At 40.5% G+C, this 13,881-nt stretch overlaps 1 protein-coding gene across 9 annotated transcripts in view; it reads right to left on the bottom strand.

Moving 5' to 3' along the window:
- The window catches only part of LOC138741338 (low choriolytic enzyme-like), a 143,077-nt gene extending 129,196 nt beyond the window's left edge, over positions 1-13,881 (bottom strand). For 2 of the 9 annotated variants that reach the window (XR_011343465.1, XM_069895287.1), the window contains exon 1: positions 13,547-13,746. The gene's annotated coding sequence lies outside the window, so the exon portion shown is untranslated. The other 7 variants (XM_069895322.1, XM_069895237.1, XM_069895254.1 and 4 more) reach the window with 6 other exon arrangements.

The raw sequence follows: 13,881 nt of genomic DNA on the forward strand, positions 1-13,881 counted from the left end.
GAACAACCAAATTTTTCTTTAGGAGATAATGGTGGACTATGTCTTTGTCCTCTTATATCTGGCAATGAATCAGCAAAAATCATTGCTTCATGATCATTTTCAAAAAAATGAAATTGATAGTCTCCATAAACTACCTTCAACACTGCAGGGTAGCGAAAAGTAGACATAACCTTTATGCCAAAAAACTTCTTTAACTGGATTAAATCAACGTCAACGTTGAATGACCTCTTGACTCAAATCAGGGTAAAAAAAAATCTCTGCTATTCTGAATCAATAACGGAGTTTGGCGTTGTCTCGCATTCTGCACTGCTAGTCGAAGTATTGCTTCTCTGTCCAAATAATTCAAACATCGAATTATTACCTGTCTCAGTGGTTGACCAGCCCATACTCTATGGGCTCTTTCCAGTACCAATCCCCCAGAAAAAAAATCTTGCCCTAATACTTGCGGGATACAGTCTTTAAAGAAACGAAGAGGATCTTGTCCTTCTATACCTTCTGGCAAACCAACAATTTTCACATTATTCCTTCTACTTTGATTCTCCAAGTAGTCTATTTTCCTCTCTAGCTCCTTCTTGCGTTCTCCCAATTCTATGACTGATTTTTCAACCTTCAACACTTTTTCTATGTTAGAAGCCACTTGTTGTTTACAGTCCAAAAAAGCAGTCTGAAATTTTATTAATTCTTCATAAGATACATCCACATGTGTCTTAACCATATTTAATTCTGAACTTATACCAGCATTCATTTGAGCCATTTCATTCATTTGAAATTTCAAAGGTTTTATAACAACTTGAACAATATCATTTAGTTGCATACACTGTAGGTCAGAAAAGCTCAGCCCTGCTCTCTCTGACATAATGGCAGAACAAGGTAACTGCAGCTCCTACTGCAACTCAACAGAAGGCATTTTAAAAGTTTTACTGCGGGTCTGGACTCCCAGCGACGGCACCCCGACTTCCTCAGGAGGTCGCCGCTGGTCTCCCCCCGCATCTCGTTGTTTTTTCATGAAATCACAAAGGTAAGCGATTTCCTCAGATTGAAGTGCTTCCTGATGCATTTCCAACAATGGAGTCGTCTTCCTGCATGCTCCCTCCATTGAAATTGAAAGGCTTTCCAAATCAGGATCCACTTCTTGGGAACACGCATCTTTTTCCAGAGAACGGGTAATTCTAGCGCCATCCTTCACTTGGTGAGTAATAGACATTTTTCTTTCAGCTCCCACAGGCAGTCTTTGAGGTTTAGACACTGAAGAGATTAAGACTGAGGCTGCATCAAGTCGTCTTGGCACTTCGAAACTTCTTCTGCACTTGAGGTTCAATCTTTTTACCATTAGTGGCCATAATAATTCCTTGATACTTTAAACTAAAATTTAAAAAGTTTAAACTTGAAAACAAAGAGTTAAAAAATGGGTTCTTAAAAGTCTGGCTAGAGAGGTCAAGATTACACGTCTAGATTCTACGCCATCTTTCCGAAGAAAGTTAAGAAATCCAAGACAGCAGTTCAGGTTCATGCATTGATGAAAGATCTTAATTTAGTAGATATCTTGAGACATCTTAATCCAACAGAGAAAGATTTCTCTTTTTATTCATCTATACATGAATAGTTTTCAAGGATTGACTTCTTTTAATATCGGCATATTTACAAGGGAAAATACAACAAGCAGAATAAAAAAGTAGGGTGATTTCAGATCATTCTTTGTTATATTTTACATATGCAACTTCCGAGAAAATCCAAGTGGCCTATCGTTGGAGGTTTAATACAATGTTGTTAAAAAATATGGAATTTATTGATTTTTTTAAAAAACAAATTAATTTTTTTTTAAAGAAAATTCTAATTCTGTTCAAAGTAAGTTTGTATTATGAGATGCTATGAAAGCCTATTTGAGAGGACAAATAATTAGTTATACTAACTAAACCAAAAAAGAATCGATTAAATCAGAGTTTTGAATTAGAGAAACAGATTGATGAGTTAGAAAAGGAATTTCAGAAAGATGCTACAGAAGATCAGAAAATAGAATTATCTAGGTTGAAATTGGAATATAATACTTTGCAATCTTATCAATTTGAATGTATGATTAATAGGACTAAACAACGGTATTATGAATGGGGAGAGAAAGCACATAATACTTGGCAATTAAAGAACAAATTTTGAGGACTATTAATGCTGTTAGATGGAATTCCCTTATTACTTATAAACCTCGTGAAATTAATGATGAATTTTATTCATTTTATAAAAAGTTATATACATCTGAAGGAAAACAAGAAACTGGATCAATTGATCTTTTTTTTATCACAGTTGAATTTACCAATATTAGAGGATGCAGATATACAGGAGTTAGAAGAATCATTTACTGATTCAGAAATTAAAATGGCTATGCTGGAAATGGCGAATGGTAAATCGCATGGTGATGATGGATTTTCGGTTGAATTTTATAAATTTTTTTCTGATGATTTATCTACAGTGTTTGGGGATGTATTACGTCAAGTTGGAGAACATTATCAATTACCTACCTGAGTCTTGTTCTAGTGCTTTAATTACAGTAATTCCAAAAAAAGATAGAGATCCTTTGAAGGTATCTTCATATACACCAATTTCGTTGTTAAATGTAGAATATAAAATAATAGCTAAAATATTAGTGAATAGATTGGCTAAATTTTTACCTAAGTTGATTCATATGGATCAAACAGGTTTTATAAAGAATAGATATGCTTCAGATAACATTTTGCGCGTGATTAGTCTGATTAATAGATTTCGACAATCTTCAGATCACCCAATGGTGAAAAGGCATTTGATAGAGTTGAATGGAACTTTTGTTGAAAGTTTTGAGAAATTCAAGTTTGGTCCTTTTTTTATTGGTTGGATTAAGGCTCTATATAGTAAACCGGTAGCTAGAGTATTGACGAATGTTTTGAATTCGGAACCCTTTAAGTTAACTCGATCAACTCGTCAAGGTTGTCCTTTATCACCAGCTTTGTTTGCGTTAGTGATTGAACCTTTAGAACAGTTGATAAGACAAAATACACAGATTCAAGGTATGAAAGTTTTAGATGAGGAGTATAAAATTAATTTATTTACTGATGATATATTGGTGTATTTAATAAACCCAGCTCAGTCACTTTTGCACTTAAAGAAGTGTTTAATACAATTTGGGTATCTTTCTGGATATAAAGTTAATTGAGAAAAAAGTGAAATATTACTGGTAAGTGAAGGAGATCATTCAGTTTATAAGAATATTATTAATTTGAAATGGACTGATCAAATTAAATATTTGGGTATAATTTTGAATGTTAATTATCAATCTTTATATAAATTAAATTATGTTTCATTAATGAAAAAAATTAAAACTGATTTGATCAAATGGAAAGATTTACCTATTAATTTAATGGGTAGGATAAATACAATTAAGATGAATATCTTTCCGCGTATACAATATTTGTTTCAATCTATTCTGTATTTACTTGATAATATTTTTTTTGAGACTTGAATAAAATGGTTAGGGAGTTTTTATGGAGAGGTAAATTTTCGAGAGTAGCTTTGAATAAATTAACTTGGAAATATGAGTTAGGGGGATTACGTTTACCACATTTTCAAAATTATTATGAAGCAGCCTAACTTAAATTTATTAGTTCATTGATGGATTTGGTACGGCCTCCTAGTTGGGCCAAAATTGAGATGGCAAATATTTCTGAATTTGAAATACATCAATTTTTGTTTGGATGGAATATAAATTTGTTACAACAATATAATGTGCCTATACTAAAACATTTAATGAAGTTATGGATAAAGAAAAATAAAATGACAGGCTCTAGGGGTAAATTATTGGCTTTGACTCCGTTGTATAATAATCAACTTATTTCTTTTTCAATACATAATCGAAGTTTATTGCATTGGAGATTCAAAGGTGTGAAAAATTTGGGAGATAGTTTTAAAGAGGGTAAATTTTTATCTTTTAATCAGATGAGAGACAGTTTTGGAATTGATAAGTATTTCCTTATTATCAAATTTGATCTTTGGTAAAATGTATGTTTGGTAGAGATATGATTTTACCTGAAATGACTATATTTGAGACTTCTTATGAAGGTACCAGAGAAGGGTTATATTTAATCTATGTATCAAATATTACAGGATGGTATGGATAAAAAGGGTTGGGATAGATCTAAAAGTAAATGGGAAGCGGATACTGGTTTTATTTTTTCCAAAGATGATTGGTTAGATATCTGATATGATAGTGTAACTAGATTGATAAATGCACGTTATGCAATGATTACTTACAATTTTTTACACCAATTATATTTGACACCTGAAAAATTTAAAAAATATGGTTTTAATGAATCAGATTTGTGTTTTAGATGTGGTGATACGGTTGGAACTTTTTTTCATGTCGTTTGGTCATATACATTCTTTTTGGAAGAAAATTCAATTGTTTTTAGAATATCTGTATAAGATTAAAATAGTTTTAGATCCAACAGTATTTTTATTGGGTAGTTTGCAACCTTTGAAAGGCTTGGGATTAGATAAGTTTCAGCTTGCTTTTGTATATTTAGCTTTATCTGTAGCGAAAAATGTATTGCTAGTATGAGGAAAGATACAAATATGATTGATATTAATAGATGGCATAATGAGATGAAATATTGTTTAATAATGGAAAAAAATTACGTATGTTTTGCGTGATAATTATAATTTTTTATTAATAAGTGGTTGTTATATTAAGAATATTTACATTTCAATATACATTGATTAGATCTTAATATGTATATTTTATTTTTCTTTAATGTTTTTTCTTTCTTTATGGCTCTCTTTAGGAGAGTTGGCTGAAGGGGGGTGGGTTCTTTTCTTTTCTCTTTTTTTATATATAAAAAATAACGTTCATGTTTATGGTTAATTGTTGTATATGTCATATATTATTTGGTTTTGAACAAATAAATAAAATAAAAAAAAACACAATGATAATTAAAAGATTTATAACAAACATGTACATCAAGCTGCAAGAGAAAGAAAATGATGAAATAAGCTGTAAACCAAAACAAAAGTGGGAACAAGATCTAAACATAAAGATAAAAAACGAAAAATGGGAAAAACTATGCTCCAGAACTACAAGAAATACAATAAACACGAGGTTACGCATGATACAATATAATTGGTTACAAAGGCTATACATCACACCCCAAAAGTTAAATAAATGGGACCCAACAGTATCAGATAGATGTTTTCGCTGTAAGAAGGAAACAGCAACAACAGTACATGTAATTTGGGCATGTGTGAAAGTGGAAAAGTTTTGGGAAGATCTAAATCAGGTATTAAATAAAATCACAAAAAGCAACATACCAAAAAATCCAGAGATCTTTCTTCTAAGTAATATAAGAAGTAAAGAATTAGGCCTCGAACAGGATGAAGCACAAAAAAGATTTATTAGCTGTAGCAAAAAAATGTATAATGTCAACTTGGAAATCAGAAGAGAGCCTGAGAGTACAGCAATGGTATATAGAAATGAATAAATGTATTCCATTGGAAAAAAAATAACATTTAATTTAAAAAATAAAGTCACATTATTTGAACAAATTTGGGAACCATACATGGAACACAACAGAGAGGGCCTACCGCGGACCTCTACCCCCTAAAATGACAGAATGAGAAGAAACGAAATGAACTGACCCAGTGTGTAACAGTAGATGACACAATTTTCTTGTTTATTTTCATTGTGTGATGACATTGTTTAATGCGTTTATTGTATTGTATATGTTGAATGTTTAATGGGTTTGGAGGGGGGTGGGAAGGACAGAGGGAAGGGAGGGGGTAAAAAGGGGAGAAAATGACACTGTATATTCAAGGGGGAAATGTTTGTGTGTATTTTGATTTTTATTGTTCATATTGTGAACAAGAAAAAAAATTAAAAAAAAACAATGAGACAGATTGGAATGGCATGTCGAGGATGAACTAGAGTAGTCGCTCTAGCCAGGTTTTTCTTAGCACAAGGGAAGGCTGAAAGCTTGGCTTCATTGAGTATGATGGACTGATTTTTCTTAGTCCCATTCCTCAGCAAGTCCGTGAGTGGTTGGAGTAGGTCAGCACAGAGCAGGATGAACACTCTGTAAAAATTAATCAGACTAAAAACTCTCTAAGCTTCATGAGCGACGAAGGAATGGAAAAAAAAATCACAGATGACCTTCACCTTATTATCATGAGGGTGAATCCATGTTCATCAACGGTATTGCCCAGGAAGGTGAGTAACAGTCCTCCAAATGGACACTTGGCTGGATTGATAACTCTATCATATTCATGTAAACGCTCGAAAAGTAAACGGTGATGAATCTTGTGTTCATCCTCTCTAGAACTGTCTATTAGCAGGTCATCTATGTAAACACAGACAAAAGGAAAACAACCAACCACATCATCCATTATCCTCTGAAATGTCAGTGCCACATTTCGTAAACCAAACCACTCGACAAGTCCAAAAGGAGCCGTGATGGCTTCTTGTATGTGTTAGCAAGCTCCACTGGAATTTGATGGTATGCCAGAATCAAATCAATCTTGGAGAAAATGTGGTAACCACTAAGAGATGATGAGATGTGGGATGGGGGACTGATTAGCACTGTATGGGCATTCAGGGCACAGTAGTCTCCACATGGGTGCCAATCTCCCAGTGTCTTCTTGGGCAGCATATGATCAAATTCAGCCTTAGCAATCTGCTGCTGATTGGGGGCAAGTTGCCGAGGCTGGGCTGAAACAGATGGCCCACATATTTGTATATGGTGGGTAACAGAGTGTTTGACCTTGGTATGCTGGTAAATTGATTGAGTAATCTCCAGATCCTCTCAAAGAAGTGCATCAAAACATGCCATTGATGTCATGGTCATAACGGATAAACTGACATGTTGTGTATCGCTGATGAAATGTGAGGCTGGTAGTGGAGTCAATAAGTTTGTGGTGTTTGGCATCCACCTGCAGTCCATACTCACATAAGAGATCAGCTCTGATTGTGGGTGAGGGTACATTGGCAATGATAAAAACTCACCTAAAAACACGCTGCAGGCCAAAATTAAGTGTGAGTGATTTTTCTCCAGATGTAGAAATGGGCAATTTATTGATAGCTAGTAGTTGAGTGAGAGCAGAAGAACCAGGATATCAGATGAAGGGAGAATGCTAACTTCTGCTCTGGTATCTACTAGAAAATGAATGTTCTGATGTTTGTCTGTTATGTGAAATAGCAGATGACTGTGAAGCTCCACACAGGAAGACTTGTCGCCCCTAGTCCCTGGCTTGGGCATTTCCCTACTGTTTAGCTCGAGAGCAGGACACTGAGCCTTGTTACTGAATCTCCAGTGATACCAGCATTCGGCACCAGCATGTGATGATGGTGTGTGGCTGTGGCTCCGCCCCTGACATGAACAATGCTGCTTTTTCAGCTGCCACTGTGGCCCTGATCCATGGTGATGTGGCAGGTGAGCTCCTGGACTTGGCGCACAAGTTGTCCAACAATCCGCCACAGTTCCTTCATTTCCGATTTCTGTCTGAAGAGGCTCAGGAGCACTGACGGTTTGTACCAACCTGCCCGGCATAGCCCCCTCTAAGAGCTTGTCAGAAATCTTAGCAATGTTGACACCCTCCGACGTTGACACGAGGATAAGACAAACATTATCAGGCAGCTGCTGTAAAAACAATTGTTTGAGGATCTTATCCTCCAGCTTGCTGTCTTCTAACACCTGATACATTCGCCGAAGAAGCTGCGTCAGCTTCCCATCCCCCAGCTTTTCTGAGATAAGGCAGTGTAAACATTGCTGTTCTGAAGTGCAAGTGCACCTGATCAGCACAGCTGTAAGCTTGTTATAACATCTTTAACTGGAGAAGGAATGAAGTCGCGTACTTCTTGTGCCATCTCCATTTGCAAAGAGGCAATAATATATGCAAAACACATCTCTTGTGATAGTTTGTTCCGGGTAAAATACTGCGCATCCACTTCTGGAAACCATAATGCTGGGTCAGTGGTCCAAACAGTGGTAGCTTCAAAGTAACCGCCGCAATGAGCAGTGCAGCTGTAGTGGTGGTCGACTAACTCACCTCCTCTGTCTCTACATTATTCATTGATGAAAACAGACATCTCCCATGTAGACAGTAGAACAGTAAATGTACATTAAATGGCAGATCATGTTGCGATTACCAATGTAGAAAAAAACTAGTTAGTTGTGAATTTCTTAGCGACTGATGCATGTACAGTGTGGAACTCCGATTGATAGTTCCATCTCCAGACTGCTTAGTTGAAGTAAATTAATACCACCCTGTGTCACAAGTTCATGAAAAAAACCCCACAAGTCCTCTGAATCACTATTGCCTAATTAGCTTCTTGTTGATCTGAGCTTTTCAAATACAACTGCCTGAGTCACCTGACTCCAATTACCAGTTGCAACATTCAGATAAAATCACTGCTGAAGTCTGCTACAACCTATTTACATTTGCTTGCTGATTCACAACATGTCCTTCCACCTGTTTTTCTCTTAACACCATACTTGAAAAACTTGCATTTTGTTCTCTATTCCAGATAATAAATGCAAATAATAACCAACTGAAGGCCACAAACTGATTGCTGGCCAACTCCTCAAATTACATCTCTCTTGACTTAAGAGGATTCATTTATTCCAATCTGTTTTCTATGTAACAGCCAGTTTTTAATTCATGTGAATACAATGCCTTCCATAATTTGGGATCTTAATTTATGTACCAGCCTCTTAAGTATTATCTTGTTACCTACCTTTTGGAAATCAAAATACACTACATATCAGAATCAAAATTTACTGTGATGAACAATTCATGAAATTCAGTGTTTTTGCAGCAGACTCATAGTGCAAACATTCATACGATAACCATTACTATATATAAAAAAGTGCATGAAAAGTGAGCAGAGTCTTTGGTTCATTGATTATTCAGGAATCTGATGGCAGCAGGGAAGAACCTGTCCTTGTGCCATTGAGTGCTCGTCTTTAGGCTCCTGTTCATTTTTTACAAGTGAAGAGGGCATGGCTTCGGTGGTGGAGGTCTTTGAAGGTAGAGGCTGCTTTTTCAAGACACTGCCTCATGTAGATGTCTTCAATGCCTGTGATGTCACAGGCCAAGTTAACAACCCTGTGGAGTTTATTCTTGTCCTGAGAGTTGGCACTTCCATACCAGGCAGTGACGTGACAAGCCAGAATGCTCTCCATGGAACATCTGTATAGGTTTTACGAGAGTCTTTGGTGACATACCAAATCTCCTCAGACACCTCTCAAAGTATAGCCGCTGGTGAGCCTTCTTTGTGATTGCATCAACATGGAGGCTTCCAGGACAGATCCTTGGAGATGTTGACATGCAGGAATTTGAAGTTCTTGATCCTCTCCACTACTGAGCCCTCAATGAGGACAGGGTTGTGTTCCCCTGACATCCTCCTGAATACACAACCATTTCCTTGATTTTGCTGACATTGAGCACAAGGTTGCTGTTGTTACAACATTCAACAAGCTGATCTATCACCCTCCTGTACACTTCCTTATTGCCATTTGTGATTCTACCAACAACTGTGGTGTCATTGGCAAACTTATAGGTAGCATTGGAATTGTACCTGCCCACACAGTCACGGGTGTATAATGAGTAGAGCTGTGGCTAAACACCATCCTTGTGGTGTGTCTGTGTTGATAGTCAGTGATGAGGAAACGTTGTTTCCAATTTGTACCGACTGTGGTCATCTGATGAGAAAGTCAAGGATCCAGTTGAAGTGGGGAATACAGGGACTTCTTGTAGCTTTTGACCAGCACTGAGGGGATAATGGTATTGAAGGCCGAGCTGTACTCGAAGGAGAACAGCCTTATGTATGAATTGCTGTTTTCAAGGTGATCCAGAGCTGAGTGGAGAGCTAGGAATACTGCATCTGCTGTGGAGCAATTATGATGATAGACAAATTGCAGCAGGTCCAGATCTTTGCCTAGGTACTGTATTGTGAAGGATTATGGCTGTTGCATGACAGCACTCCCCCATTACCTAGTCTGAGGATACACCACTGCTAATCAAGGTTTGGCCTCAACCATAAGTGCACACCTGCTGTTGGCCAATTCAAATTCCTTTGTAATCATCTTATCCTTACTGGCAGTGAGCCATTAGATCTCTGTAAATTACTTGGGATGGACACCCCCCCCCCCCATCCCTCCCAATCCCTCTAGCACTATAAAAGGTACATGTGGTTTGTTCTACCTCTTTGCTAGCCTGGGACAACCCTAATTCATTCCAGGTCTAGAAACGTGGAAGGGTGCTGGAAAAATTCCTGGTAAGATGTGCACCGTTTAAAAGGGTTGGGCCCATTTAATTCATGTCCCTTGTAGCATAGAGCCATGCTTGCACTGAGTTAAGGGATGGTGGGGGCATCATATTGATTTTTCTGTCTCTAGCTTCCTCCAGAATTGCTACTTTACTTCAGAGATGGCCTTCCACAGGTCAAACCTGGATTTCTTGTAAAGATCCCGATCACGGCCTTAAACACCTGTGTTCTCGCCCTCAGCAGATTGCAAATTCTCTGATTTATCCAGGGCTTCTGTATTTGAGAACGCCCGGTATGTGTGTGTGGGCTCACATTCATTCAAGAAGATGTTGGATGAAGTAATTGATACCTGTTGCATATTCATTCAAGTCTATAGATGAGTTCTTGAAAATGTTCCAGTCCAGCAATTCAAAGCAGTCCTGCAGATGCTCCTCTGCCTCCCTCGACCATACTTTCACATCTTCACCTCTAGTGCTTGTACACCATGAGTAGAATTATAGCCAGCTGATCAGACTTGCCGAAGTGCTGTCGTGGTATGGCTTGGTATGGTTCTTGGTGGTGTAGCAATGGTCGAGACTGTTGGTTCCCAGGTCTCACATGTGACGTGTTGGTGGTAATTTGTCAGTCTTCTTCAGGTTGGCCTGATTGAAGTCCCCCACAATGATCTGGAAGACATCAGGATGTGCTGTCTAATGGCTGTTAATCACAGTGCTCAGTCCCTCTGGTGCCAGTCTGATGTTAGCCTGGGGTGAAATGTATACTGCAACCAGGATGGTGGCTGTGAACTCCCTTAGCAGGTAGAATGGGAACAGTTGATCGCCAGATGTTCCAGGTCAGGGGAGCAGGACTGGGGCATGACCATCATGTCTGTGCCCCATGCTGTATTGATGACATAAGTGCCATCTCCACTGGTTTTACAGATGCTGGTGTTCGGTCAGCGCGATGGAGGATCCAGCCCTTGGGCTGCAGCACCTTGTCCTGAATGTCTGTGTTCAGCTATGTTTCTGTAAAGCACATCATGCAGCATTCCCTAGTCACAGCTGAAGTTTGGCTTGGAGTTCATCACGTTGGTTCTCCAAGGATTGTCCATTGGCCAGGAGGATGGTAGAGATCAGAAGCCTGGTGCCTCAGCTTGACTTGTAGCCCCCCCCTGTGACCACATGGTCGAGTCTTCTTTACCTGGCCTGTGGGTCCATTGCTGGTAGTTCCCCTTGGTGTTTAAATGGTCCCTGTGTTGTCCCTTTAAAAAACCCACAATGTTTAAATGTGCTGAACCTCTGCTGTTTGCGACTCCTGTGAAGTTTAAATGGCCCGATCGCTTGCTGTTTAAACTCCCGTGGTTATGTTGTTGTTGTACTTGAGTGCCAGCTGTTTGAAGGTTGCACAGCCTGACGGAAACTGCCGATTCTATCAGTTCTGAGGTCTGCCCGTGATCTTAGGTCATCCATATTAATGGGCAAGTTTGATTTTGTGTTTCTGGTTTTGTGTTTGATTTTTAGATGTTCTGAACGGGAATATTTGATCATTCCTGTCAGCTGCTCGCAAAGAGTCGCTGCTGTAAGACACCATCTTGGGTGTTGACTTGTATTGCTTCTTCTCTATCAATTCCTCCAGTCACATCCAGAAAGTATTCAACGAGATCTGTCAAATATGGGTTACCTTTCTCAGAACCTTGTTGACCAGATTTGCTTATATTCAGCTTTCCTAAATGATCATTTAGTCACTCTGAAATGATTTATTCCAGCACTTTACATCAACAGATCTATACTTCCTTGCCTTCTGTCCTCATCTATTTTTTAGCAAGAATCACTGACTGTTTTCCAATCTTCTAGTCCCCTCATGATGGTGAAGAGGCATGTTCCTGACTGCAGAGGTGGGAAGATGTTGAGTTTGGACCGGGGAGGGGGAGGGGAGGTAAATGTGGGGGTAGGAAAGATGTAAGGTTCAGCTCCCATTTGAGGGTAGGGACAAAGTTAGGGCTATATTTTTGAGAGGAAGATGCAGGTTTCAGACTCCATTTGGAGGGAAAGGAAATATCATTTTGGGGGAGGGGAAGAGATAGAGTTAAGTCCCTATTTAGATATAAAGAGGTAGGGAAGAGGTGTTCAGAGTCAATTTGGATATAAAAGGGCAGGGAAGAGGGGTTCAGAACCTGTTTGGATATAAAGGGGCAGGGAAGAGGAATTCAGAACCTATTCAGATTTAAATGGGTGGGGAAGAGGGGGGTCAGGCCCTATTCAGATGTAAAGGGGTAGGGAAGAAGGGTTCAGACCCGACTTCGATAGAAAGGAGTAGGGAAGAGGGGTTCAGAGTCAATTTGGATAGAAAGGGGCAGGGAAGAGGGGTTCAGAGCTTATTTTGATAGAAAGGGGTGGGGAAGAGGGGTTCAGAGCCTAGGGGCAGGGAAGAGGGGTTCAGAGCCTATATGGATATAAAGGGGCAGGGAAGAGGGATTCAGAACCTATTCAGATTTAAATGGGTGGGGAAGAGGGGGTCAGGCCCTATTCAGATGTAAAGGGGTAGGGAAGAAGGGTTCAGACCCGACTTCGATAGAAAGGGGTAGGGAAGAGGGGTTCAGAGTCAATTTGGATTTAAAGGGGCAGGGAAGAGGGGTTCAGAACCTATTTGGATATAAAAGGAGCAGGGTTCAGAACCTATTTCGATAGAAAGGGGTAGGGAAGAGGGGTTCAGAGCCTATTTTGATAGAAAGTGGTAGGGAAGAGGGGTTCAGAGCCTATTCAGATATGAAGGGGTGGGGAAGGGGGGTTCAGGCTCTATTTTTGAGATGGAAGTAGGCCCAACTTTGTACCTCAGTGCCCATTTCTTGACTGAGCACATATTCCTTTATAAATAAAACCTATCCATCATTTTTGTGGGAGTTGAGCATCCAGAGTCGGGGGGGGGGGGGGGGTGTGGGGTCGGGGGGGTGTGGGGTCGGGGGGGTGTGGGGTCGGGGGGGTGTGGGGTCGGGGGGGTGTGGGGTCGGGGGGGTGTGGGGTCGGGGGGGTGTGGGGTCGGGGGGGTGTGGGGTCGGGGGGGTGTGGGGTCGGGGGGGTGTGGGGTCGGGGGGGTGTGGGGTCGGGGGGGGGGTTGTGGGGTCGGGAGGGGGGGGGTGTGGGGTCGGGGGGGTGTGGGGTCGGGGGGGGGGTTGTGGGGTCGGGGGGGGGGGGTTGTGGGGTCGGGAGGGGGGGGGTGTGGGGTCGGGAGGGGGGGGCGGGGCGTCGGGAGAGGGCAGATTGAGGTGAATCCCCGGGTGGGAAACGTACCCACCGCTGCCTGAGGGAAGGTCGCCCGTGATCCGCCTCCGCTCGACGTCCGGCCGCCGGCGCCTGCATAGCGTTTCGCGCGCGCGCGAGCGCGCTACGGAGCCTGGGCATCATGCCCTGCTGCACTGTTCATGTGGTTCCATCGTGGCTGCAAACCGAAGCTATGGAAGCACTGCCCACACCCCGCGCGGGTGATCGCTGCTGGAGCTATACCCAGGTACCCACCTCTTGGATCGGGCTCATTGCAGGGGAAGGCAAGGTCACTGTTAGTGGCAGCCCCTACCAAACCAAACCCCAGGACTTTGTTTCTGCCACTGCTGTGTGCATGATCCTCGTAAA

The sequence above is a fragment of the Narcine bancroftii genome, chromosome 1, assembly GCF_036971445.1.
Source record: "Narcine bancroftii isolate sNarBan1 chromosome 1, sNarBan1.hap1, whole genome shotgun sequence".
Lineage (NCBI taxonomy): Eukaryota > Metazoa > Chordata > Chondrichthyes > Torpediniformes > Narcinidae > Narcine > Narcine bancroftii.